At 36.9% G+C, this 25,590-nt stretch overlaps 1 protein-coding gene across 3 annotated transcripts in view; it reads left to right on the forward strand.

Annotated features, from left to right (window-relative positions):
• RAB28 (RAB28, member RAS oncogene family) overlaps positions 1-25,590 on the forward strand; it is an 85,264-nt gene that overhangs the window by 22,806 nt on the left and 36,868 nt on the right. The gene's annotated exons all lie outside the window — the stretch shown is intronic.

Below are 25,590 nucleotides of genomic sequence, written 5' to 3' on the forward strand. Positions count from 1 at the left end.
GATCTGTCAGCTGGGGCTATTATATACGGCATATAAAATTATAAGGCTGAATTTTGTACAGGACTCTTGGTTCATAGTCCTGCAGTGCAGTTACCTGGAAAAGGAGACCTTAATAAGGGTTTTTAAATATATAAAATATTATAATATGACCTAATCTTCTACAACTATTTGAGGTCACAAAAAGAGAAAATGAATTTAAATTATACCATGGAGGATTTAGGTCAGGAAGAGTTTCCTGACTACAAGCGTTGTTAAACCAATACCCAAGTATACTACCAAGAGAATTATCTTCTCCAAAGGTCTTTAAAAGTATAGTGCATTTTTTTGGTCTGTAATTATTTAGGAAATAGTACTTCCTGAAGGACTAAACCAAGATTTCTTCATTATGTGGTTTTGCACACTTAGATGAACATTTAATAAATCCAAGCCTTACTTTAAAACCATTACAAAACAGGTGTGGATATCATTTCTCTGAAGAGTTAAAAATACACATTTTATAATAGTGTCTAGAAAAATAGTATTACAGATCATGAAATGGATGCCTTGGGTACAGTTTTTTTTTAAGTTTTAGGTGAATTTTACTTTTCTGTTCTGTAAATAATTCTAATTGAGTGAATCTGATGCTTTTCAATTCATTGAAATTCCCCTTCAGAAATCATAAGTTTTGGTGACCTTACCTTCTATTTCTGAGTGCAGCTTTTCATTTTAGGAGACCCTTCCTTCCTTCCTTTCTTTCTTTCTTTCTTTCTTTCTTTCTTGCTTTCTTTCTTTCTTTCTTTCTTTCTTTCAACGTTTATTTTTGAGAGAGAGAGAGAGACAGACAGAGAGAAACACAGAATCTGAAGCAGGCTCCAGGCTCTGAGCTGTCAGTGCAGGGCTTGATGTGAGGCTCAAACTCATGAACCCTGAGATCATGACCTGAGCTGAAGTCGGACGATTAACCGACTGAGCCACCCAGGTGCCCCTAAAATTGTTTGTGTTTTTATGAAAATATAGTAAACAGAAATTTGGACTGAAGATTGAGGATACTCTTAGGTAAGGATGAATTATAGGTTTATTTTTACTAAAAATTGTGTTTTATTATGTTTAAATATAAAGAGTACCTAGAGTAGGTTAACGAAGTAGCCAGTAGAGGAAGAGATTTGCTTTAATGAAATAGAATTAGTAATGACTAAATTATTTCAGTGTATAATACTTAAAACAAGTTTATTTTTTCCATATTCTGAAAGGCTGTAAGACACTAGTTAGTGATTTTTTTTGTAGTATAGAAGACTTCAAATGAAGTATTGAGTCATGGTTAAGATCATAGGACTTTGAATTTAGAGACTGCTTTTACAAGGCCAGGTTTTTTCACTTAACAGCAGTGTGACATCAGATAGGTTACTTTATATCTTTATACCTCAGTTTCCTCATCTGCAGGTAAAGATAGTAGTTTCTGTCTGATAAGGTTAAAGATTAAGTGAGATTTACATGGAAAGTGCTTAGCATGAGGTCTGTATACTGTAAATGCTCAGTAACTATTATCATCATTATTATTATTAATCACAATAGCCTTTAAAAAACACTGACTATAGCTTCAATTTGAGTGGTCACAAATTACAAATTAGTACAGCTGAAACAGACATCTTACAAAAGTGGCCTGGAGGAAATGGTTCCTAGAGAATTCCTTTGTCACTATCTTATGCCTCATTTATTTCTTAAAAAAATTTTTTTTTTTTAAGTTTATGTATTTTAAGAAAGAGAGGCACACGGGGTGGGGGCAGAGAGAGAATCCCCAGCACTCTGCACTGAAAGTGCAGAGCCCGACGGGGAACTTGAACTCACGAACCGTGAGATCATGACCTGAGCCAAAATTAAGAGTCTGATGCTTAACCGATTGAGCCACCCAGGCGCCCCCCCTCCTTTTTTTTTTTTTTTTTTTTAGATTGATACTTCTTGTACCATAAGATGGGTAGGGCGATTCAGTTCAGCAAACACTCTTGAGTGCCATTTATGTGTATTCAGTTAGTCATTGTTAATTTGCACAAAGTTTGAGCTAGAGTGCTTTTAAGTAGTGAAAGGGCCTGTTAACCTTACTCTTAGTTTTTTGGGGTTGTTTTTTTTTTTCTTTTTTTTTCTTTTTTTTTTTTTTAGCTGACTTCAAGTTTTCTAAAAACTTGACTGCCTTTCTTTTGCTCTGTTTGGTTGTTGGGATTAATAAATACAATTATGTCCAAATCTTCATGGAAGGCCCTACTTTTTCCTAGCAAGGTAAATATAAATTCCTGGTAGGTCTTTTCCAAAATGGGAAAGAGGGTAAGTCAACTGTTTATTCTGTGTATTTTACAGAAGTTCTGTTGAACTTTGATCGTGTCTGTAGCCCGATGTGGGGGAGATGACTGATAGGCACCTGGAAACAATGATGTTACCATCTAAAGGCAATTTCTGCAATTCACAGAGCCATGTTTACCAGGTCTGATACCTGGTTTCCTGGTTTTGAAAGTCTTGGTCTCCCACTTGACCAGAGCCTACACTGCAGAACCTGGGGGTTTTCCATTCATGTCCTCTTTATGGGCTTATTACAGGTGCACCTGGCCATGGCCTAACACCGCACCATCGCCTCTCACACTAATACTGCAGTAGCTTGCTAACTGTCCCTCCTGCTTCTAGCTTTGCTCTCGTACTATCCATTTCTCTAATGGCAAATCATGGTATGCCTCTTCTAGTGCTTTCTCATCACACCTAAAATGAAACCTAAACTCTTCATCCAGGTTTACCAGACACTAGGTGATCCGGCTCCTACCTGCCTCTTAGACTTCGTCTGTGTGTTCCCTTGCCCACTCTGTGCTAAGACACACTTGTATTTTTTCCTCTGCTTTAACATTCCAAGTTAATTTGTATCATAGGGTTTCTTCTGCTCGAAGTACTTTTCTGCTCTTTACTTGATTGGCTCCATTTTATCATTTGGATCACATCTTAGATGTCATCTCCTCAGAGTTGCTTTTCTTGACCACTCAGTGTAAACGAGCTGTGTAGTCCCTTTGTCTCAGGACATTCTGTTTCACTTCTCTGTGTCACCTCAGTGCCATCTGATGTTTCTTGTTTGTTTCCTGTCTGACTTTCCCTGCTAAAATCTAAGCTTAATGAAGCATAGGGACCTCATCGCTTAGAATAGTGCCTGAATGAATGAATACTGAATGAGTGAATAAAAGCCTTTTCATGAAGCCTCTGTTGGAATTAGAAGTGTTTATGGCCTGGGATGTGTTATTAAGGGAAAATGGTTTTCTTAATGAGGAAAAATACATACGTAGATACAGGGAATCTATTAGATGGCCTTCAGGCCCGGCTGGCCTACTGAATTCCACTTGGGTGAATAATGTCAGAGAGTTTCTTAGGAAATATTTTGAAGTTATATTATGCTGGATTATGTTCAAGATAAAATGTCATAGATTTTATATCATGATTTTAGGTTAAATAAGTACCTAATTATTTAAGTAGCTCTTAAAGAATTAAGAATTTTGCTTTTTCCTAAAGTGACCTTTATGTAATGATAGAAAACCTACGCTTTTTACTTTTTATTTATTTTTAATTTTTTTGTTTAATTTCAAAAACCATCTGCATTGAAGTAACAGTTTTCATGTTTCTTTCAGTGTTTCAGGGAAGGTTCACATTGAAATTAAATGAACATTCAGGAATATTCATTTTTTTTGAATTAATTTTAAATTCAATCCATGTTGTTATAAGCACATGGCATTTTAATTTGTCATTTTGTTATTTTCTATCTTTAAGCTGTTATGTTTTCCTACTATCTGATCCATCAGCTAGTTTCTCCCCTGACTAGCTAACATTCTCCGTTGGATAGATTGTAAACAGAAATTAACAGGGGTTGCATAGAAGCTGCCCTCTTCCTGATTTATAGTTTCTTAGTCAGTGGAGGGGTGGTGGTTATCAGTAACTTGTATTGGGGGTAGGAATTATCACGCTCCAAGATAGAGTGGATAGATGAATGATTTCTGCTCTTAAAGATATTAACCAGATCCTTTCCCAAATAAAGACTAATAACTCAGATTTTTAAACAATCTTCATGACAGATGAGGGCATCGAGAAGAGTGCATCAACACTAATTAACAATGTTGAGTGTATATTCTTCTTAACAGTGATTGATTGTTCTTGGAGTACTATCTCTGCCCAGGAAGTGATGTGTTACACTGCGAGGTTCAAAGGTCACATTTTAATGTACTCTGTAGTTGTGTTCCCTGAACTCAATGGAAATGTATTAGTAAAACAAGTACATTTCAGGTTGGAAAATTTAACTGATACCCTCAATAAAATTATGACAATTTTTTAAAAGATTATTTTTAGTGATAGAGGAGCGTGAAGAAATGGTTATGCATCCGGCTTGAAAAGTTTCATGGGGATTTACATGAAAGTGCTTGCCTATACTGTGACTTTTTGAGTCTTCAAAAATCCTTATTTTATCTGGAGAGTAGAAATAGGAAACTGTGAGGTAGGTGACAGTTACTCTGGTTCCTAAGTTGAAGAGTTCGTATCAACTTCTGTAAAATTTACCATCTACAGTATTATAACAAAGTGAACGAGTGAGTCATTATTATCAGTTTGCTTAAGAGAATTTGTAATTTATAAAGCATGAATCAAAACTCTTGAAGATTTGAAAAATTCATTCTGTTTATACGTTGTGAATTAAAACATTCCACCTCTTTGCCCATTTGTTTTAATACTTTGGTTCTTTTTTGTTCTGGGAATAGTAATCCCAAAGTATCAGATCCAAGTGTCTTTTTCAGATGGACTTTATATTTTTGTTTCTATTGCTTCTTCTTCCCCCCCCCCCCTCTCTTTATATGTAAATTTGTTTAACTAGAGCTATGGTTATTTGCTAGTAGGTGCTGATAGCATCTGATTCTGATAGTGACAGCATCAGTATTTTGTGTACTGAGAGTGAGCAGGGAAGGGGCAGAGAGAGGGAATCCCTGTGTTGACAGCCCGGCGCCTGACACAGGGCTTGATCTAACAAACTGAGATGATGACCTGAGCCGAAATCAAGAGTTGGATGCTTAACCAACTGAGCCACCCAGGCGCCCCTAATACATGCTCTTAAAACTATTCTTTTACATGATACTTGACACTTCTGCTGAACTTTCAGAACATTTTGATAGTATTTCCAGTTTAATTGGTGGAGTTGTTTCCTCAAATGCATAAGCTTGCATTCAGACTGGTGTTAGGACTGGTCATTATTGGGGAACAGAATGTCAGATGAGTGCTTTTTCATAATACTAATCAAAAATCATTTTCACCTGACAATTGTTGCAGTGATGTTACTATGTCATTTCAGAGTAACTTTTTTTTAGATAGTCTACTTCAAACCATTTGACAGTATTGTAATTTCCTCAGCCTGAGAAGTATTAAGATTTCTGTGGTTTTGCTTTGTTTGGGGCAATTATGTAAGCATTGTGTATGTTATAATAATAGGTTTATATGATTTCTGTCCATCTTCTTGTCATGATAGAGTTTATTAAATGCTAAAGAAAGGATCATCCACTTTACTTTTTATTTCTTTTATGATGAATCTCTGATTTTAAAAATTAGAAGAAATTATAAAATATTAAACTTAATTTTAATCTATTAAAAGTTAAAAATATATAGCATTGTAAAATGTATAAATTAAACTTTTATTGGTATAAAAACAGATTTTGTGAAAAGATTTAAAATTTTCATTAATGTAATTTAAGTCCCTTTAGTAATTTAAATTTATTTGCAGTGATTGAGGAACAAATCCAATATAGATTAAAGGAACATTTATAGGGAGGATCAGAAAACTTTAGCTTCTGTGCTAGGGCTGTCATTTTATCTGGTTATGTCACCTTGGGCAGTTTACCTAATCACTTAGGATCATCCTCATGTATAAAATGAAGGATTATACTCGGTAATCATAAGCACCTTCCATTCCTAAAATACAATGACCCAAACATGTCCAGTAATAAGTCTGCTTAATTGAACATATTTACTGCCATATATATTTTTTTATAATTTGTTTAATGTTTATTTATTTTGAGAGAGAGAACACTCACATACAAGCGAGCAGAAGAGAGGCACAGAGAAAGAGAGAGAGGGAGAGAGAGAGAATCCCAAGCAGGTCCTCCCACTGTTAGTGCAGAGCCCAATGTGGGGCTTGAACTCATGAACCATGAGATCATGACCTGATCCGAAATCAAGAGTAGGATGCTTAACCGACTGAGCCACCCGGGCATCCCTGCCATATACATTTTTTTTTTAATTTTTTTTTTAACGTTTATTTATTTTTGAGACAGAGAGAGACAGAGCATGAACGGGGGAGGGTCAGAGAGAGAGGGAGACACAGAATCTGAAGCAGACTGCAGGCTCTGACCTGTCAGCACAGAGCCCAGTGCGGGGCTCGAACTCACGGACCACGAGAACATGACCTGAGCTGAAGTTGGACACTTAACCGACTGAGCCACCCAGGTGCCCCCCTGCCATATAATTTTAAGAGAGTTTAATTTTAACTTTATGTGTATTGTAAACACTGTCTTCTTATCTTTGCAGAGATGGTTTCTTAGGTCATTTTATTCACTTGTTAGATTATTAAGAATCTGTTTTCTTTATACATGGATAAGTGCCCATACCTAATAATAACAATAATAAATCTAGCTAAGATTTATTGACTTTTTACTACTTGCCAAGCACACCCTGGAACTATGGTCAACTTTGGAGTGTTTGGGGGCTCTAAAAATAGCATTTCTTCTTAATTTAAAATTGTTCTTGAAGTTAGATTTAATTATTTTTTATATTCTATGACATTTTCTCAAATTTCACATGAATGTGTAGTTTTGCAGTATAAATAGAGCAATTCAGCATGTATTTCCTTTTTTTTTTTTGCTTTCTTATGTCTTCTTTCATTCATTTCATTTAAAAGTTAGTGATTGAGCCCATACCTGTCTAGGTGTTAGGGATACAGAAATGAAGAGACAAACTTTTTTGCCCTCATCTAGCCTGGTTCCAGTAGAAGAAGGTAGTAAATAAGTAAATCAGAAAATATATAATATGTTAAATGATGGTAAGTTTTGCATAGACAAAGCAGGAAAGGGAGAAAAAGGAAGACTTGGAAGGGGGTGTTAAGATTTTAAATATGGTAGCAAGGAAAGTTTGAGAAGATGACATTTGAACAAAGAGATAAAGGAAGAGACAGAGAGTGCCATGTAGATATTTGGATGAAGAGTTTCCACGGCTCCTGGGTGGCTCATTCGGTTGGGTGTCCGACTTTGGCTCAGGTAATGATCTCATGGCTCTTGAGTTCGAGCCCCGCGTCAGGCTCTGTGCTGAAAACTTGGAGCCTGGAGCCTGCTTCAGATTCTGTGCCTCCCTCTTTCTCTGCTCCTCCCCTGCTTACGTTCTCTCTCTCTCTCTCTCTCTCTCTCTCTCTCTCTCTCAAAAAAAAAAAAAAGATTTTTCCAAGTAGGAGGAAGAGTAGGAACAGAGCCCTGAGGTAGTATTTTGTTCTTGATTTTGTTTTTTCTCCCTAGGAGCTATGAAGAGGGAGAGTGTGTGTGTGTGTGTGTGTGTGTGTGTGTGTGTGTGTGTGTGTGTGTGTGTGTGTGTAGGTAGCAATTAGTAGGGAATAGTCAAAGAAAGAATAGTGTAGGACATGAAACTAGATATAAAGAGGGAAGGATCTAGGAAGAAGACAAATCAGGAACAGCTTTGTAGGCCATTGTCAGGGCTTCAACTTTTACTGTGTGTGAGATGGAAACCCACTGAGGGATTTCAGCAGAGTGAAGTGATTTAACTTGAAAGGATCACTGCAGTTCTTGTTTTGAGAATTTACTACAGTGGGTAAGAATGGAAACAAAGTAAACAGATAGGAGACTGGACATATTTCAGGTGAGAAGTAATGGTGGCATAGACTAGGGTTACAGCAGTGCAAGTGGTGGAGAAAATGAGTTGGTTTCTGGATATATTTTGAAGGGACAGGTGATGGATTTTCTCATAGGTTGGCTGTGGAGTAGAGGAGAGAGGAGGCAAGATAATGCCAAGAGTTTTGGCCTAGGCGTTTGGAATGCTGAAGTTCAGGTTACTGACGTCAGAAATTGAGTGCAGGAAGAACGGATTTGGGTGAGGATCTCAAGTTTCCTTTTGGACGTGTTAAGTGTGAGGTACTTCTATTAAGCATCTCTGTGGAGCTACTTAATGGGTAGTTGGATATATGAGTCCGGAGTTCAGAGGCAAGAGAAGGTCTAGAGATAAAAGTCTGGGAGTCAACAGCATATTGATGATATTTAAATCCTTGAGACTGGATGAACTTTACATAGGAGTGAGTATAAAAAGGGAAGAATTACAGAGATTAATCCTTGGGTTACAGCCATGTTTTAAAGCTTGGGGAAATAAAGAGAGATCAGCAAAGGAATTGGCATGTGGCTAGTGGAGACACGAGGAAAGTCTGAGAGTGAAGTTTCCTGGAAGCCACATGTGAAGGTGTTCTAAGAAGGGAGTGATCAACAGGTGAGCTCTAAGAATGGTTATTAGATTAAGCACGCTGAGGGGATTGGTGATCACCTTGGCAAATAGATTCATCGGAGTGGTGGGGGTGAGAGCTGAGTATAGTGAGTTGGGGAGAGAAAGGAAGACAATGAGTTGTAGATGACGAATAGAAGCAACATGTATATGTAATGCCAGTCTACAAGGGAATTGACACATGGGGCAGCAGCTGGAGGGAATGTGGGTCAGAACTCTTTGGTGTTGTTTTTAAAGGATGGGAGAGATTACAGCATGTTTTGTGTTTATGGGAGGAGAGAGACAGACATGGAGGTATGTGTGCAAACACTTGATGATTAAGCACGTCTTATGTCTTCTTTTGTTGTTTTAGCCCTGATTCTATTTTTGGATACAATTTTGAATGAGTCAGCTCCACTCCTTAATCTTCAGTCTATTGCACTGATTCTGATTTAGTGAAAAAGTAGAACATGAGGGGTTTGTGAGGACTTTCCCAAATCTTAAACTCATCTTAGAGGGTTGAGAGACACGAACAAATAGAATAGGAGTAGGACAGAATGCTAGGTAGTTTCTTGCTTGATTTTAATAATTATTAGCTATTTCTTGCTTTTTAAACTCTGAGATTTTTCTGAAAAAGTCACCTTTTTTCCGAATACACGTTTCCTCCCCCCACCCCCTTTGCAGTTATCCAGGTGTTCTGTAATTGAAGCTCCATGAAGGCAGAGACTGCTTTGTTCACGGCTGTCTGTCTAGTATCTATCTAGCTTAGTCCCTGAACACCCGAAGTGCTCAGTAGATACTTGTTATGAATGACTTGAAAAGTATTCATTCTCCACTGAATGAATAGTGAAAAACGGAACTATGGACTTTTTGAGATGATAAAGTGAAAATAATACTGTTCTTCCAGCTTTTGTGTAATGCTGAGCCCAGGTTTTTGAATCAGAAGAGGAGTTTAATAATGACAGACTCATTTCATGCTTATGAGTCACTATCACATCAGACCAGGCAAGACACCTGCTACGTTACACATGTAGTTCTTTTGAAAACCAAACTCCTAACTTTAATTAATCTCTTAATTTTCACACAAAATTTTAGTTTAAAAAAGATGAGAAATTGTATTTTCCCTTATAGATATTTACTTTATAGTGCGTTCTGGCACGTTAATATTGTCCATACAGTGGTTAAGGGCACAGACTTCTAAGTAAGACCACTTAAGTTCAGATATGGGCTCACTTATTAATTGTTGACCATGGTAATGTACTCACTTCTTTGTAGCTCGATTTTCTCATCTGTAAAGTGGGAATAATTTACAGGGAGGTTGTTGCAAGACTTATTTATATAAAGCTCCCAGAACCAATGCCTGTATGTAACAGGTGCTTTGTGTTAGTTGTCATTATTGTGTCTCCTACTGTGTCCTCAAATTCTGTCTTCTAATTATGGATAATGGGAGGAAGTATTGCTAGGTATATATAATTTTTTACTTTAAGGATTTAAAAGTCAAGACCATTAAAAATCATGTGAAATGTCTCTGAAATACATAGTGATTAAAATTTCAGTTATTATTAATATTTGGAAGCCAGTCTTCATTTAGCTTATATTTTAGAAATACATTTTTCTGAAAAATTATTTAAACTCAGTGGAGGTGATAGGATTTTGATATCTAATCTTAATGGTGAAAGCTGATGTATAGTTGCCATGAATTTTATCTCAAGTTTATTTTGCTATGTAGACATATGTCTAATAAAAAAAAAGATGCTGCATAAACCATCATTTGAGTTTCAATGTGCTTCTGTTTTTGGTGGAGGTATAAATGTTATTTCTGGCCGTGTCCTTCATACTTAGCTCTTCTTACAACAAATGGAAAGGCCTTAATTGTACCTAAGGGAATAGTTAATCCACAGTGGACATATGGTGGACAAAAGCCGAGTCTAGTGAATGAAATAAAATTATAAATGGTAAACATGTGAATGCTTGCAAAGTCTGGCAGCCATGAAGGATGGAGTATTGTTTGAGATTAGCAAATTTGTGTGCAGCATAATAATTCTTTTCTTGACATGTTTGGATTGTACAGGTTTATAGAAATTCGATTAAAAGATTCTTATATATAAAGCATATTTGTCTCTTTTATTGTTCATTAAGCTTTGTGATATGACTTTGATGTCAACAATAGAGGCTGATGATCTCACATTTTTGGAAAGTTACTGCTCTTTTGATTGGGGGCAGTTAATTAGCATTAACCCAGAACAGCTCTTGGGCTTTATGGATTTGAGCATTATATGTGGTTGCACTGCTCCAGCAAAAGGTTAAGTATTAATGGAAAACGGTCACAGCCCTTTTACTTAAAGAAAACATGTTACTTGTACGTTTTCTTTTGATTTTACTTTTACAGTTACATTGAATGTCTTCATTCATTTAGCCATCCATAAAGCAAATATTGTTGCACACGCAGTGGATAATAAGTCTTTTTAGGACTACTTGTGTGGTATGTCACAGATCATTAACTGCAAGTAACCACCTGACTTAAGGGAAGCCTGGAAGCATCATTATAGTGAAATAAGCTTTTATTTAGGTATCACTGCAGCACATTGATTTATTGAAATGTCACCAGTTGCTACTGTGAAAATATATTCTCGTTATCATTCAGGGAAGGGTAGAGATTAACTGCTGTAGACTGTAAAAGAGATCTATTGCTGACAATGGAAAAAAAGAAAAAATGAAAAAAATGTTATGTGGTCTGTATTTGATCTAATAATTACTTTTAAAGAAGTAATTAGGTAATTAGGCTAAGTTAGGTGATTCTTTAGGATGCTTTCAAGTCTGTGTGTGCTTCTACATATGTTTTGCTTTCTCCCTAATTTGAAATACCTTTAAGTTAAGCAACATAGAAAGGCAGCAGCAAACTTCATTATAACAGTCCATAAAGTAGTAAGTTCTTTCTGTGAGCACATGGCTGCTTTCTAGGCAAATATATCATGGATCCTACTTTCAGGAAATTTCAGGTCTTGTTGTGGAAGTGAGATTAACATAAAAAGTACAAAGGAAAGACAGCATATAATTTGGTACTGTCGTATCAGTGGGAGGGAAAAATTGCCACCTAAGGATTAAGAGGAATGTGTAACTCACACTGAGTCTTTGCAAAAGTAGTGGGGTTTGGATATATAAATGGAAGGACTGAAATTCAGGCAAAATGTTAACATTTTAAGATAAAGTGTATTTAGGGAGAATTTGACAGAATCTTGAATCCTTAATTATTTGATTCATTTAATAGAGTCTATGCCAGGTATTTACTATTTTTCAAAGCAGTATAAGCTATGTGTCAATTTGATTTTATTTGGGCTTTATTATTAAAATCATAGTAAAAATTACATTATAGCTTTTGGCATTTTGCTGCCACACACACACACACACACACACACACACACACAGTGCTTAGGTGGGTAGCTTACTGTTCCTTTTGGACTAATGCTGAGTTGTTTAAATATAGTGATGGTATGGTGTTCCCTTTTATAGAACATTTGTTATGTGCCAGGCATTCATGCGAAGTGATATCCCTTTATGACTGAGGAAGCAATCTCAGAGACGGTAGATTGGTTGTTGTTAGATAGCTAGTAGGAGGTGGAGCTGAGAGTTGAACTCAGCTGTTTGCCTCTTGAAGACCTTCACTCCTTTCCATTTTGTTACAGCTGTTTTGAGCCAATTCAAGGATATCTATCCATATGGAACTTAACGTTGGCTCTTTTGCAATTAAATAAAAAAAGCACTAAAGAAACATATGTATACATATACCATAACACAAAAAGCTGGTAGAAAGTTAACTTTTGCTTTAGGGATGTGGAATTTACTATTTCTAAAGCCCTGCTGCACCCAAAATAATTCAGCTTCTTGGGAAGGATGTCCAGAGCCCTTTTACACACTTATATCTCCAAAGAACTCATTTTAGTTTCTTGAAATAGGAGTTCTATTTCTTTATTTTGTTTTTGTTTCCTTCCATGCGAAGAAAATCTAAATAACTGAAAAATATTAGAGCCTGGGTTAATTTGGCAGGGTTGCCATAATGAAGTACATCGGACTGGGTGGTTTAAGCAACAGAAATTTACTTCTTCACAGTTCTGGAGACTACAAGTCCAGAATCAAGGTTTCCTTTTGAGACCTGTCTCCTTGGCTTGCAGCTGGCTGGCAGTCATCTCCCTTCGTCTTCACACGTTCTTGCCTCTGTGCACGTCTGTATCTTAGTCTCCTGTGAGGACACCAGTCAGAGTGGATTAGGGTCCATCCGTAGGACCTTGATTTTACCTTCTTACTTTACAGGCTCTATCTCCGAACAGAGTCACATTCTGAGGAACAAGAGAATTAGAACTTGAACATATGAATTCGTGGGGATGGGGGTGACACAGTTAAGCCCCAAACAGAACCATTATGTTTAATATGTTGGAAGTAAATCTCAAAGAATTATAGAAGTTGAAACTAGAAGAATCTAGAACTTTTTTAATTTTGTTATTTTACTTACTAATGAGAAAACCAAAATTAGAGCTCTTTTAGAAACATGAAAATTAGTGGGAATTAAATTTACAAATTACCTTTTAATATTTAGTATATAAAAATGTGGTTTATTGTGGTGATGAATCAGATTATTTAAATAACTTTTTTGTTTGGTACTAGGAGAATCAAATGCACATACTTTGCAAATTAAGGAAGAATACTTCTAAAAGTAAATGGTGCCCTCCCTCTTTTTTTCTGTTCCAGTACTTCTAAAAATATAATGGAAGCCAAAGGAAGGGTGATAGTGAATTGATTTACAGAAATACAGTATTACATATGACTTTTAGAAACATATTTAACATTCAAATGTACTTTTTTTTTTTTTTTTTTTTTTTTTAAACGTTTATTTATTTTTGAGACAGAGAGAGACAGAGCATGAACGGGGGAGGGTCAGAGAGAGAGGGAGACACAGAATCCGAAACAGGCTCCAGGCTCTGAGCTGTCAGCACAGAGCCCGACGCGGGGCTCGAACTCACGGACCGCGAGATCATGACCTGAGCCGAAGCCGGACGCCCAACCGACCGAGCCACCCAGGCGCCCCTGTACTTTTTTTTTTTTAATGAGTATGTAGTTTTAATTACAGAAGCTTGGTTTTTTACCTCTTTTTGAACTAATGCTTTTCTATGGATTTTTCTCAAATTTAATAAATGTGTAATATGGAACTATAAATTTTAAATAATTTTTGGTAGATGATGAGGTACAAATGAACTATACAAGAAGCTACTGGGTACTTACTAAAAGTAACTGTGTTTTTAAGAAGTACTTCGTATTATAATCTATCAGTTTCTATATGATCAAAGATTCTGATGTTGATCCCTCCTCTCCCCTCTCCTCTCCTCTCTTCCAGTGTAATGTGTAGTGTTGTATAACTGTCAGGGGTACAGTATAGCAGTTCATCCATTAGTGCCCATATATTACTCAGTGCCCATCAGGGTATGTGTACGCTTAATCCCCTTTACCTATTTCACCACCCCCTCCCCCATCTACCTCTCCTCTAGTAACCCTCTGTTTGTTCTCTATAGTGAGGAGTCTATTTTTTTGGCTTGTCTCTTGTTTGTTTGTTTGTTTGTTTTGTTTCTTAAGTTCCACATATGAGTAAAATCACGGAATTTTCTTTCTTTGGCTTATTTCATTAAGCCATCTGTATAGATCCACCCATGTTGTTGCAAATGGGAAGGTTTCATTCTTCTTAATGGCTGAATTATTTATATATGTGTGTGTATACACACGCGCGCGCGCACACACACCCCACATGTTCTTTATCCATATTCATCTATCAGTGGGCATTTAGGCTGCTTCCGTAATTTGGTTATTATAAATAATGCTGCAGTAAGCATAGAGGTACATATATCTCTTCAAATTAGTGTTTTTATATTCTTTGGGTAAATACCCAGTAGTATGACTATTGGATCATAGGGTAGTTCTATTTTTAATTTTTCAAGGAACCTCCATACTGTCTTTCACAGTGGCTACACCAGTTTGCATTCCCACCAGCAGTGCACAGGGGTTCCTTTTTCTCCACATCCTCACCAACAATTGTTTCCTGTGTTTTATATTTTAGCTATGTGTGATATCTCATGTGGTTTTGATTTGCATTTCCCTGATCACAAGTGATGTTGAGCATCTTTTCATATATCTGTTAGTCATCTGGATATCTTCTTTGGAGGAATGTCTGTTCATGTCCTCTGCGCATTGTTTAATTGGATTATTTGGGTTTTGGCTGTTGAGTTGTAAAAGTTCTTTTTTTTTTTTTTTTTTTTTAAGTTTATTTATTTTGAGAAAGAGACAGTGAGTGGTGGAGGGACAAAGAGGGAGAGAGAATCCCAAGCAGCCTCCCTGCTGCTAGCGTAGAGCCCAATGTAGGGCTCAATCCCATGAACCATAAGATCATGACCTGAGCTGAAATCGAGTCAGATGCTTAAGCAAGTGAGACACCTGGGCACCCTGAGTTGTTTAAGTTCTTTGTATATTTTGAATGCTAATCCTCTATCGGATATGTCATTTGTAAATATCCTCTCCCATTCGGTACGTCATCTTTTGGTTTTAGTTAGCTTTTTATTTTGATGTAGTCCCAATAGTTTATTTGCTTTTGTTTCCCTTGCCTCAGGAGACATACCTGCAAAGATGTTATTATGGCCGATGTCAGAGAAATACCTGCCTGTGGTGTCTTCTAGGAATTTTATGGTTTCAGGTCTCACATTTAGGTCCTTAATCCATTTTGAGGGTGTGTGTGTGTGTGTGTGTGTGTGTGTGTGTGTGTGTGTGGTGTAAGAAAGTGGTCCAGTTTCATTCTTTTGCACGTAGCTGTCCAGTTTTCCCAACGATATTTGTTGAAGGAACAGTAGTTGTTTTTTCAAGTAAATCATCACAGAAAAAATTTTCTGGTGCAATAAAGGCAGTCATGGCACACTTGATGTAATCAGTTGTGCTCTGTATTACAAATAATTTAGTAATAAGGCAGATCTATGTATGTAATATATGATAACTATATAATGTACTATATGTCTATATAAAGTATTACCTTGTATTCTGATTGGCTTTCTAAAGAGAGAGAAATGAGTGGAGATTCAGTAAGTGCTTTGGGAATTGTGCATACATAATTGTGTTTGATGGCATTATTCATCGCATATTGTATTGGAAAAAAATTTGAGGATTAAAAGAGGCTCTGGGAGTCTTGGATGCACGATTTAAAGTTTTGTCGTCCATGTATTAGTTCAGATTGTTAAAATAGGAATCAAAACACCTCTTATCAGTCCAAGAGACCATATAGTATCTTATGCTTTTATAGTTTTTTTCCCTTTTATTGTTTTAAGATGCTGTAGTTTTAGGATCTTTATTTTTGTTTGTTTTGAGATATAATTCATATACCATAAGATTTGCCATTTTAAAGCATATAGTTTTTAGAATACTAGGTTATGCAACCATTGTCACTATCGAATTTCAGAACATTTCTGTTACCCCCAAAAAGAAACTCTTTGCCCATTAGTACTCATTGCCCTTTTCCCTTCTTCCCCCTTCCATTCCTAGCCCCTGGCAAGTACTAATCAACTTTCCATCTCTGTGGGTTTGCTTATTCTGGGTATTTCTTATAAATGAATCATGAAATATGTGGCCTTTGTTTCTGGGTTTTTCACTTAATGATGATGTTTTCATGGTACTCTGTTATAATGGGTATCACTACTTCATTTCTTTTTATGGTTGAAGAATATTGCTTTATGTGGAGACACTTTACCACATTTTGTGTATTCATTTATCAGGTGATGGACACTGGCTTGTTTCTAAGTTTTGGCTATCATAAATAATGCTGTTATGAACATTTGTGCACAAGTTTTTGTGTAGACCTGTTTTTCATTTCTCTTGGGAAGATCCTTAGGAATGGAATTGTTGGGTCATATTTGAGGAAGTGTTTGAGGAATTGCCAAGCTACTTTTTACAGCAGCCGCCCCATTTTACACTTCTACCAGCCATGTATGAGGGCTGCAGTTTCTCTACATCATTACCAGCACTTGTTATTCTCATTTTTTAATAGCCATCCTAGTGTGTTTTCTGAAATATTTCATTGTGGTTTTGATTTGCATTTCCCTAACGATGAATGATGTTAGGTATCTTTCAATGTACTTAATGTCTATTTGCAGATCTTCTTTGGAGAGATACATATTCAGATCATTTGCCCAGTTTTTAAATTGGGTTAACTTTAAAAAAATTATTTCTTTAAATTTAAGTGAGTTAACATACAGTGTAGTCTTGGCTTCAGGAATAGAACCCAATGAGTCATCACTTCCATATAACACCAGGTGCTCAACTCAACAAGTGCCCTCCTTAATGCCCATCACCCATTTAGCCCATCCCCCCACCCATATCCCCTTCAGCAACCCCCGGTTTGTTCTCTATATTTAAGAGTCTCTTATGGTTTGCCTCCCTCTCTGTTTTATCTAATTTTTCCTTCCCTTCCCCTATGTTCATCTGTTTTGTTTCTTAAATTCCACATATGGGTGAAACCATATATTTGTTTTTCTCTGACTTATTTCACTTAGCATAATGCACTCTAGTTCCATCCACATTGCTGCATATGGCAAGATTTCATTCTTTTTGATCACCAAGTGGTATTCCATTTATTTATTTAGTTAGTTAGTTATTTAGTTATTTATGTGTTATGTATATATTTATGTATTTACGTGTATATATAAATTTGTATGTATATATTTATGTATTTATGTGTGTATATTTATGTGTATGTATATTTATGTATTTGTGTGTACATGTTATATATTATAATTATATATAATATATTCACATACATATATACACATAAATATATATTCACACACATACATACACATATTATAATATATATTCACATACATATATACACATAAATACATAAATATTTACATACACACAAATATTATATTATATCACCTTCTTTATTCATCAGTCAATGGATGTTTGGGCTCCTTCCATAATTTGGCTATTGTTGGTAGTGCTGCTGTAAACATTGGGGTTGCATGTTCCCCTTCGAATCAGCATTTTTGTATCCTTTGGATAAATACGTAGTAGTGCAGTTGTTGGGCCATAGGGTAGCCCTGGTTTTAATCTTTTGAGGAATCTCCTTACTGTTTTCGAGAATGGCTCTACCAGTTTGCATTCCCACCAATAGTGCAAAAGGGTTCCCCTATCTCTGCATTCTCGCCAACATCTGTTGTTTCCTGAATTGTTAATGTTAGCCATTCTGGCAGGTGTGAGGTGGTATCTCATCGTGGTTTTGATTTGTATTTCCCTGATGATGAGTGATGTTGAGCATCTTTTTATGTGTCTGTTAGCCATCTGGATGTCTTCTTTGGAAAAGTGTCTATTCATGCCTTCTGCCTATTTCTTTACTGGGTTGTTTTTTGCATATTGTGTTTAAGTTCTTTATAGATTTTGGATGCTATCCCTTTATCTGATGTTTCATTTGCAAATATCTTCTCCCATTCCATCCGTTTGCCTTTTAGTTTTGCCGGTTGTTTCCTTTGCTGTGCAGAAGTTTTTTATCTTGATGGGGTCCTGATAGTTCACTTTTGCTTTTATTTTTCCTTGCCTCTGGGGACATGTCTAGCAAGAAGTTGCTGCGGTTGACTTTTTATTATTGAGTTGTTAGTGTCCTTTATATGATATTATACCCTTATCAGATACATGATTTGTAAATATCTTCTTTGATTCTGCAGATTACCTTTTATTTTCTTGTTAATGCCATTTGATACACAGAAGTTTTAAACTTGGATGAAATCTGTTTTATCTTTCCCCACCCCCCCCCCCTTTGGTTGCTTACACTTTAGGTGTTATCTAAGCAATTGTTGCCCTATCCAGGGTCATGAAGATTTATATCTATGCTTTCTTTTAAGAGTTTTATAGTTTTAACTCTGTAGGTTAGGTGTTTCATCCATTTTGAATAAGTTTTTTTGTATTCTGTGAATAGGAGTCCAGGTCTATTCTTTTTTGCATATGTGTATGTACCAGCATAGTTTGTTGGAAATACTCTTTCCCCATTGAATGGTCTTGGCACTTGTTATGGTCAATTGACTGAAGATGTATGAGTTTATTTCTGGACTCTTATTTATATTTCATTGATCCGTATGTCTGTCCTTGTGCCAGTACCACATTGAATTACTACTGTAGCTTTGTTTGAGATTAGGAAGTGTGATTCCTCCTATTTTTTTTTTTTCTTTTTCAAGATTGTTTTGACTATTCTGAGTTCCTCGCATTTCCATATGAATTTTAGGATTTACTTGTCATTTACTACAAAGAAGTCAGCTGGAAATTGGGTACATATTGTGTTGAATCTGTAGGTCAGTTTGGGGAGTAATGCCATTTCAACCATAGTAAGTCTTCCAGTCCATGAAATTGGAAGTTTTTTCATTTATTTAGTTTTTCTTTAATTTCTTTTAACAATGTTTTATAGTTTTCAGAGAGTAAAATTTATACTTCTTTTGTTAAATTTATTCCTAAGTATCTTATCCTTTTTAATGCTATCGTACTATTATAAGTAGAAATGTTTTCTTAATTTCATTTTTGGGTTGTTTATTGCCAGTGTATAGAAATGCGATGATTTTTGAATATTATATTCTACAGTCTTGCTGTGCTAGTTTATTATTTCTAATAGTTTTATGTGTGTGTGGATTCTTTAAGATTTTCAACACATAAGATCATGTCATCTCTAAGTGGAGATAGTTTTACTTTTTTTCTTTCCAACGTGGATGCCTTTTAATTCCTTTTCTTGTCTAATTGCCCCAGCTAGAATTTCCACTGAACAGAAATGATGAGAGCAGATATCCCTGTTGTGTTTTTATCGTGAAAGAGTGTTGGATTTTATGAAATGCTTTTTCTGTATCTGTTGAGACAATCATCTCTTTTTTTTGTTTTGTTTTAGTTTTTGTTTTTCTGTATTCCAGTTTGATTATGAATAGCCTCAATGGACCTGTCTTTAGGTTACTCGTTTTTCCTGCCTGCTGGAATCTGCTATTCTGTTGAATCTGCTATTTTATGACTTCAACTTCTCTAGTGAATTTTTCATTAGTGCTTATTAATTAACCCCATGATTTTTATCATTTCTGAATCTGTTTCTCTGACCGGCTTTTATCTTAGTATTGCTCAGATTTTCTTGTTTCTTCATATAAATACTTATTGGGCTTGGACAATTTTGAATGCTGTATTTTATTACCTTCTCTTGTGCTTTGGTAGGCACTTAAATTTTTTGTAGCTTGAGTTTTTAAGCTTTGTTAGAGTCCCTGTACTCTAGGGCTAACTTAGTTCCATTCCTAAGGTGCTACCCTGTTGTGTTCTCTACTTAGTGCCCTGGGTATTCAGTGAGTTCCATCCTCTGTAGTTGGTTGGAAGTTGAATATCTCCTAGATCTAGATCTGTGCATTCTGGCAATCTTTCTGGTTCTTCTTTGCCCAGCCTTATGGAATTTTGCCCTATACACATGTACCTTAGTCCAGAACAGGCTCAAAGAGACTCTCCTAAAGATTTCTGGACTTTTTCTCCTTGTAGAATTGTCCTTTTCGGTAGTCTGTTGCAGAGTCCCAGGTGCTTCTGCTGATTTGAACTGTGTTCCCAGTTTTCCCTCGGCAGTGAGCTGATGGTGCTTACTTCAGTTCTCCCTTTCCTTTGTATGGTCCAGAAAGTCAAAGTGACTGTAAACTCACTTTATTTGTATCTTATCTCTCAGGGGTCATCTGGCCTGATGTTCAGTGTCTGCTGAATGTATTTTGTCCAATTTTCTAGTGGTTTATGGTAGGAGAAAAATCTTGTCCCAAGTATTCTATCGTAACTGGAAGTAGTAGTACTCTAAGAAAGGCATCAAATATTTTATATCTTCAAAACGTTTTGTATTTTCAGATTTGTATATCAAATAAAACATAGATTATACTTACCAGTGTTTTATATTAGGTTTTTTTATGAAGAGAGTTTCAAGATTAAAAATAATTAGAGAAACTCAAAACTAGATCAGTTCAGGGGCACCTGGGTGGCTCAGTTGGTTAAGCATCCAGCTTCAGCTCAGGTCATGATCTCGCGGTTCATGAGTTCGAGCTCTACTTTGGACTCCCTGCTGTCAGCCTGTGAGCACAGAACCCACTTTAGATCCTGTCCCCGTCTCTCTGCCCCTCTTCCACTTGCACTCTCCCCACTTAAAAAAAAAATCAGTTCATTTCAGAATACCAATCTATAGGGAATTTCACTCATTTGGGTCATGAGGCTGAGCCACTTTCTTACACCGTACATACCTTGATTTCATGGAAAGTAAAGAGAAAGACAGTGTTGATGATGATTAAAAAAACCACACAAACTGATGTTTTTTTTAAGAAAGTGGCCCTTGAAAATAAAAACCTCTGAAGTACATGTTGTTACCCATAGGGTAAAAATATTCTTGTTAGTGATACTCTTTAGAGTATAGGTTACTAAGACTAATAGTTAAGTACTTTAAAGGTCAGCCAAATATTTTGACTAATACTATTGAATAACATGAGTATCATCTCAGCAGTGCAATATAGTAATATGCTTACTTAGCAAATATCTGTTAAGGGCCTGTTATGCCTAGGAATCATACTAAATACTGGGAATACAAGAAGATTAAGGTGTGGTCCCTATCTTTAAAGACCTGATAGTTTTCAAGATATGGTCATAAAATTACAAGGAAAGTTGGAATCATAAGGTTGGAAGTATGGACAGTCAGGGGAAGGTGGGATATTACATGGAGATCAAGGTAAAGGATCAGTACAATGTGAAGACTATGGAATAAAAAAGGCATAGATGTGGATGACATATCATTTGGGGTTTTATGGCATCATTTATGTTTTTTTCCTCATGGTTCTCATTGTATTGAGGCCTCACTTCAGGTTCTCCTCCTCAGAGAGTCTTCCCCAAGGTTGCTTCTTAAATTGCACAGGATTCCTGTGAGATTAGGTGAGATCAGATGGTGACCTGAGGTGAAGAAGAGGATGAATTCTGCTCTGTCCTCTCTTCCCCATTAAGGCCTTTGCACTGAATCTTTGCGGAGTCTCCCAGGAATTTTTTCAAAAGATGGGAATGTCAAAGAGAGGGGCTCCAGGTTGAAACAGCAATCAGGGCAAATTTGTGTCCTCTTCAATTTGAACATTATCTCAAGTTTAAATCTCTAGAGAAAATAGATTTGATAGTAATATGATAGTCATGAAACTTAAGCCAAAGTTATCAGTGTGACATTTGAAATCAAATCTTGCCTTTAACCTAAGTTTTAATTTCTTCTTTATTAAAAAAAATATTTTAGTGTTTGCTTATTTTTGTGTGTGAGAGAGACAGAGAGAGAGAGAGAGAGAGAGAGAGACAGACAGACAGAGAGAGAGAGGAGGGAGGGGGAGAGGGAGGAGACACAGAATCTGAAGCAGGCTCCAGGCTCCAAGCTGTCATTACAGACCCGATGCGGGGCTCAAACTCACAAACCATGAGATCATTACCTGAATCAAACTCAGACCCTTAATCGACTGAGTCACTCAGGTGCCCCAAATTCTTTTCTCTTTTATTTATTTCGCTACTGTAATACAAGTAGGTGTTGAGTGGGAATGGAAAGGGAAAGTAGTATCTCAAAGTGATAACATTATGTATGTATTGTTTAGAATTAATTCAGCTCCAAAGTATGACTGTTGTACTGTTACGTTTTTCTTGCCACAGAACTTCGTATACATGTGGTAAATGAAAAAATCAAAACCCAGAAAACTTCCAGGATGTATTAAAGCCAGGAACTTTGCTAGAGGTTAGAAATTTCTATTGATTTGGGGCACCTGGAGGGCTCAGTCAGTTAAGTGTCTGACTTTGGCTCAGGTTATGGTTTCACGGTATGTGAGTTTGAGCCCTGCATTGGGCTCTCTACTGTCAGCCTGGAGCCCGCTTTGGATCCTCTGTCCCCCTCTCTCTCTGCCCCTCCCCTGCTCACTTTCTCTTTCTCTCTCTGTCTCTCTCAAAAGTTAATAAACTTAAATAAATCCTTAAGAAAAAGAAGTTTCTATTGATCCTCCTATAATGCCAAATTCAAGATCTTGAAAAAAATATATGTGGATCAAATTTGGCTTTCTCTAAGAATTCCTCCTGCTCAGTTGCCTATGTATACACCCCCTGCAACCTCCACACCAACAGCTTTAATGTAGGATCTTGAGTGCTTTTCATATTGTTTTTAAGTTTATTTATTTTGAGAGAGTCCAGTGGAGGATGGGCAGAGAGAGAGAGAGAGAGAGAGAGAGAGAGAGAGAATCTTAAGCAGGCCCCATGCTGTTAGCGCAGAGCCCGACACAAGAACTTGATCCCATGACCTGTGAAATCATGACCTGAGCCAAAATCAAAAGTCGGGCACTTAACCAACTGAGCCACCCAGGCGCCCAGTCTTTAGTTTTAGTAATATCCACGGAAGCTTATTTAATTCCGGAATCAGTTGCCTGCTTACTGATACTCTTTTTTTTTTTTTTTTTAATATCATTAAGACTGATTTTTTTAGAGCAGTGTAAGTAAGATTCACAGGAAAATTGAAGGGAAGGTACACGGCTAGCTTCTCCCATTTTTCACACTCCAGAGTGGTACATTTGTTACAGTTGATAAATCTACACTGAAACATCATAATCGCTTAAAGTCCGTCATTCCCTCTGTGATTCATTCTTGGTATTATGCCTTCTCTGGGTTTAGAAAAATATGCAGTGACATTTGTCCATCATTATGGTGTTGTACAAAAGCCATATTGGAATCAACAAGTTTAGATTATTCTTCTGAGGAGTTTTAAGAAAGCAGAGAAATAGAAGTAGGGGATGGTGAAGAGTTTTAAAATTATTTTTGCTTTTGTTTTTTCGGATGGGAGAAATACGTTTGTATGCTGATAGAAATGAAGTAATAAGGTGGAACGGATGATGTAGGGGAGCGAGGTTAGAATCACTGCAGTGATGTCATTAGATGGTTGAAAAGGGGTAGGATTTCGGGTGCAAATGTTTGGCTTGAGGTAGGAGCATGGACCGTTTATCAATTCATAGTAACAGGAGTATAGGCAATTTCTTATACCATGTTTGATGTGTGGAAGGTCTCGGCTGTTTCCAGTTTCTCAGTGAAATAGGAAGCATAGTCTTTGTTGTGGGTTAAACTGTTTCCTTCCAAAAAGGTATATTGAAATCCCGACCTCCAGTACCTGTGACTGTGACCTTATGTAGAAATGGGATCTTTGCAGATGTAATCAAGTTAAGGTGAGTCACACTTTGATTAGAGTTAACTTTAAATCCAATGATGTATCCTTTTAAGGAGAGAGAAGTTTGGACAGAGACAGACAAATGAGGAAGAAAGCCATGTGGAGGTGGACTCAGAGTTTGCAGCGATGCAGCCGCAAGCCAGGGAATGCCAAGGTTTGCTGGAAACTTCAAGAAGCTAGGAAGAGGCAAGGCACCGTTGTTCCCTGTAGCCTTCAGAAGGAGCACAGCCCTGCCAGTACTTTGATTTCTGACCTCTAGCTTCCAGAATTGCGAGAGAATGAATTTCTGTTGTGTTAATATAAGCCACCTAGTTTATGATACGCTGTTAATGGCAGCTCCTGGAAACGACCAGCCTTTAACTGATGGGGAGAATGGAAGAAGCCCTGAGGTTTTGGTTTCTTCTGGATGTCTCTTAACTTTTCTTTCTTTGACCTAAGACTTCATATGATGTCAGGCTGCCTTGACATTTTCATTGGCTGGTGGGTAGAATGTTTCTCCCCACTTTTAACGGACAAGGCATCTCTTCAGGATTCTCGGCTTCACACTAGAGTCTTGGTACTAGATTTCTCTCCGTTTGCATCTCCAAGCACATGAGTTTTCTTCTGGGCAGGTTTTAGAAAAGCTGACTGCAGCACTTAGAAAGGGTGGAATCTCCCTTCCCCTCCTGGTGGGCCAATGTAGAATTAGTTTAGAGTCAGTTAAAAGACTGATTTTATTATTTTATTTTTTTAGCATTCTGTTATAAAAATTTCCAAACACAGAGAAGTTGAGAGAAGTTTTCAGTAAACACTTGTATACTTACTGTCTAGAGCAAGGCTTAGTAAAATTAAAAAAAAAAAATTGGGGGAGAGAGACAGAGCATGAGTGGGGGAGGGGTAGAGAGAGAGAGAGAGACACAGAATTCAAAGCAGGCTCCAGGCTCTGAGCTGTCAGCACAGAGCCCACATGGGGCTTGAACTCATGAACTGTGAGATCATGACCTGAGCTGAAGTCGGACACTTAACCGCCTGAGCCACCCAGGTGCCCCAAGCTTTTTTTTAAAAAGATCCAGATAGGGGCACCTGGGTGACTCAGTTTGGTTAAGCCTCCGAATTCAGCTCAGGTCATGATCTCACAGTTTGTGGGTTTGGGCCCTGCATCAGGCTCTATGCTGACAGCTCAGGGTCTGGAACCTGCTTCAGATTCTGTATCTCCCTCTCTCTCTGCCCCTCCCCTGCTTGAGCTCTGTCCCTTTCTCTCTTTCTCAAAAATAAATAAACATTAAAAAATTTAAAAAAAAGGAAAAGATCCAGATAGTAGATATTTTAGCCTTTGCAAGCCATGCAGTGTTTGTTACAAGTGTTCAACTGGCCCATTGTAGGGCAAAACCAGCCACGGATGATATGTAAATGAATGTGTGTGGTTGTGTTCCAATCAAACCTTATAGATGCTGAAATTTGTATTTCATACTTCACATTCATGTCATGAGTTATTCATTTATTTTCAACCTTTAAAAAATGTACAACCATGTTATTAGCTCATGGGCCATAACATAAACAGGTGGCAGACCACATGCGGCCCACCGGCTATAGTTTACTGACCCCTGATGTAGAGTTTATAATGACTGTCTTGCTGTTTTTGCTTTACCACGTATCTGTTCATCTGTCCACCCCTCTATCAGTCTAGCGGTTCAGCTACATTTTGATGCCTTGCAAAATAAGTTGCAGACAGTGCTCTTTAAACCTAAACATTTCATTGTATATATCATTACTTAGAGTTCCTTTTTTTTTTTTTTTCTGGTGGTGAGATTTAATGACAGTGAAATGAAAAAGAT

This window comes from Panthera tigris, chromosome B1, assembly GCF_018350195.1.
Source record: "Panthera tigris isolate Pti1 chromosome B1, P.tigris_Pti1_mat1.1, whole genome shotgun sequence".
NCBI lineage: Eukaryota > Metazoa > Chordata > Mammalia > Carnivora > Felidae > Panthera > Panthera tigris.